The sequence below is a fragment of the Stegodyphus dumicola genome, chromosome X2 (assembly GCF_044657685.1).
Source record: "Stegodyphus dumicola isolate Sdum_Otavi_A_Nest chromosome X2, ASM4465768v1".
In the NCBI taxonomy this organism is placed as follows: domain Eukaryota; kingdom Metazoa; phylum Arthropoda; class Arachnida; order Araneae; family Eresidae; genus Stegodyphus; species Stegodyphus dumicola.
The window spans coordinates 76,323,157-76,327,391 of NC_140781.1; positions in this window are offsets into that span (position 1 = coordinate 76,323,157).

A 4,235-nucleotide genomic window follows, 5' to 3' on the forward strand; every position below is an offset into this window, starting at 1 on the left:
AGTGAATTTATGAAGCCGTTAACAGCAGATGATTCTGATCCAAAAGTTATTTTCCTCAATCAGTTTCCTAACTGGTTAGATGCATGGGAATCAATGAAATGTTCAACAGGCATGCTTACAAAAGAAACTCATGCAGCTCTCAAACAAACTACTTATGGTATACTGGAGTTGACTAGATATTGTGTTGAAGAACTTGGAATGAAATATATACTTCCAGGAAAAATTCAGACTGATGCTCTTGAAGCCCGGTTTGGTAAATACAGACAACTTTCTGGTTCTCAGTATCATATTTCAATGAGACAGTTATTAGAATGCGAAAAAAAATTAAGAATACAATCAAGTATTAAGTTAGAATTGATTATTAAAAATACTACTGTCCCTTTAACATCATTTGAATATGATGATAATCTTCATGATATTATAGAATTAAATAATACAGTATATTACCCATCATTAAATATTACGGAGAGTGATGTGAAGGGCATTAGTAGCCATCTGCCAGTTCTGACTTATTTGGGTGGTTACTGTTGTCATGTAGTTTTAAAGAAAGTGAAATGCTGTACCTGCAAACAAAACATTACAATAAATTCCACAGTTAATCATGATCAAACGTATGATCTTATAAAGAATCTTGATTGTGGTGGACTCAGGTGGCCAAAACCATTTATTGTAATTATGTATAATTATTTAATTGTAAATAAGTTGTGTAGTGAAGAATATGAAGATTTTTTGTTGGAACAAAATCAGAGGAAAATTGTTACAAATTTGACTTTTAAAATTTTAGAATTAAAAGAAATGCTCTTTGATGATATTATTTGTGATAATGGTCATACAAGTGAAAGTATAAGCAAACTGATAATTTGGATATCAACAAATATCATGCTCAAGAATCTTTGCAATAGGAAAAATGACAATATTAAGTCCAGTAAAGAAAACATCAGACACTTGCAAAGTAACATTTATGCTGTCTTTAAAAGTAATTTTTAAAATTCTCTCAAACTGCATCTTTGCTAAATATCTACGTGTCATCTTTGGTGAGCAGCTGAGATTTAAGAAGCATGTTTGTTATACATTTAAATTGCTTTATACCAAAATTTATTTTGGACTTGTATATATTATTCTTTGCTTATTTAACAAAGTTTTTAATATTACTCAAGATTTTATATAACTTTTAATTTGTTTTATACTAAGTTACTTCTCAAGGTCCTGAAATTTCTATATTGTATTTACAAGCGCCTTTGCTAAATATCTACATGTCATTGTTGCTGAGCAGCTGAGATTTAAGAAGCATATTTATTATACATTTAAATGCTAAATATCATAATTTATTCTGGACTTGTAGATATTATTCTTTGCTTATTTAGTTATTTAACCAAGTTTTCCGTATTACTGAAGATTTTATATTATTTAAAATTTTCTTTATACTCAGTTACTTCTCAAGTTCCCAAAGTTTCTATTTTGTATTTCAATTGTGTTTCTTAAAATGTTCGTCATTATTTAAGATTTTGTATCCTGCAATTACATGGCATAGAGTAGTAGTGTAGAAAGAACATATTACATGGCATAGTGTAGTAGTGTAGAAAGAAGACAAATTCCATAATGTCTTCTTTCTGCACAATCTAACTCTAACATTTCTATTTATGCAATAATTGTATGGACTCTTTCTGGATAGTACTACATGTTCGGCTCAAGTAATATTTGCTCTTCACATTATTCACAGTGAATAAGCACAAATCAATCTACTAATATACCCGTGTGGTGACCGGGTGTGAAAGAATAGTCCCAATGTAGCTCATACATGTCGTAAAAGGCGACTAAAATGGGTACCCAGCGTCTGGGACCGGGCACCCTGCTCCTGGGGATTATATCAGGGAACTGGTCCTCCAGGTTGGGGGTTGGGTGTGGGGCTAACTACCCCACCCCATAAAAAATCTCACTGTTAAGAAATCCAAAGATAGAATTAGCCGGACTGCTTCTACTTGAAAACGACTTGGAAATGGCCTAGGGACTTTTCGTTTTGGAACATGAAAAATAAGCAAACAGACTAAAAGTTTGAAAAGTTATTGAAATAATTAAATAAAGAATGATGAAGTGTGACTGCAAGGGACGTCCGGTATCCTTTTCTGTCATTGCACTTTTCCTGACATTATAAGGCTCTACCACGTACACTTTGGTAACAAGGCTTGGAAACCTCGGCTAACACCTTGTTGTTTATTAAAAAGAAAAAGAGACATACAGCAATAATTATATTTCATAATAATAATTTTGACCCAAGCTCTATAAATATATTATGATATTAATTTATAAGTCTTTACAAAGAATTTTTATTGAAATACTAAGGTCTTTATAACATTTCACCTGTATAATAGTATTTGATATATGATTTTAAAGACTAAAAAATAAATTTGTTCTGTTTTTTCTTTGTTTGTTTCTTTGTCTGTTCATAACGAAGAAAGGAGTGTTTTTATCATGAAATGGCTCTCAGGTGTAAAAATGCATAGGATATATCTTAGTTTATTGAAGTTAAGAATTGGTGCTTTGTGGACTAAAAAATATGTGCAATATCCATTGTCACACCACTCTGTTCAAGAATATCGATCAGTCCTGAATGATAAAGAAAATGATTAACAAAGGAATATTTAGAACTTGATTGTGTGCATGATTTAATTCCAAATATAAGTATTGGAATAATTCATCCTCCTTATTTTCAACAAAAACTCTTCATTTGGTAATATACATTTGTGCTTATCAGTGTGGTGTCTTGTGTAACAAATCGTCAGTATTATAAAATAGATGGAAAGATCTTTGATTATTGCAAGAGCTTTATGTGCTGACGAAGTAAAAAATGTCCCAGATAATTGTGGATATTATGAAACTGAGTATCATAAGAATGGAAAAATATTTCTTAAACAAATTACCTTGTGATGCATATAATAGGTATGTTTATTTTATTTCATATAACTGTAAATTTAATTATTGATAATAAGCAAACTTTTTTTTTTTTCCTAAAATGCCATTGGTGTATTGTCATTATTCTATATTGACATGTATTCTCTTACAATTATCATTGAAACCAGAGATTTTATAATAGAATATGGGAAACTTGTTTTGAAGGCTTGTTGATTGAAATACAAGTGACCATTACGTCTTTGGAATTTGCATTCTCATTGCCAATTTTGAAAAGACATTCTTTTACATTTTCTTAAAAAAGTTAACATTATAATGACTTTAGAAGTAAACATTGGCGACTTCATATGAACCAGTCTCTTGGCGAGTTTAGCAAAAAATTTGCCGATGGCTTCCCCATAATAGAACTGTACTGGATTCTATACCTGAATATTGCATTAAAAGGAGAGAAAACCATTTATTATGAAGATTATAAATGATTCATATTACGAATGTTCATTTCTTATAATGATCGAGTTTTATATTCTTGCATTGTATTTCTTTTGTGTCAACACAGAATAAATTGTGTCGGATTTCAGTTATAATGATATGTGTAAAGATGCTGTAATAAAATTTGTTATAAATGTACTGTTGTGTATTTTTCTTTAGCAGTTGAATTTATGAAAATTTGTATTATTTTCTAACAAATAAAATTTTATATTCTAATATAAATCCATATATGGACATTACAACAGATATTATATTGGAAATAATTTAGTATGCCTTTTCAAAACTAAGTTTAAAATGAAAACAAACTTGAATGCATAATAATTTTTAATGAATAAATAAAATGTGAAATATGAAAAGTGTTCTGACATGTCACATTAAGACTGCAATCAAATAAAGAATTCTTTATACGTGCATTGGTTTTTGTTTACAATTTGCATAGTCTTGAATATTTTACTGATCTAAATTCATTTTAAAAAATTTGGTGTCATGATGAGTAGTGATTTTAGGTAAAAGTTTACAATTGGGTGTCCCTTGTATTTTGGCGATTCTTTTTTGACACCAAGATCGGCGTCAGGAAGGCACAATTTCAAAATGGCCGCCATACAAAACCAAAATAAGAAGTCAAAGAATCGCATAAGCCCACCAGTGGGCAAGCGGTAAAAGCCGCTGAACACTGGTAGTTCGAATCCCGGCAAATGGGCGTTTTCGTGGCTTTCCCCATGTGTAACTTGGATATGAGCCAGTTTACCTTAAAAAGACCTCGGTTTAATCCTAGTATCCGGTGCACACAGGATTTGGCGACTTTATGATGAGCAGTAAAAACGGGACATATATGATGA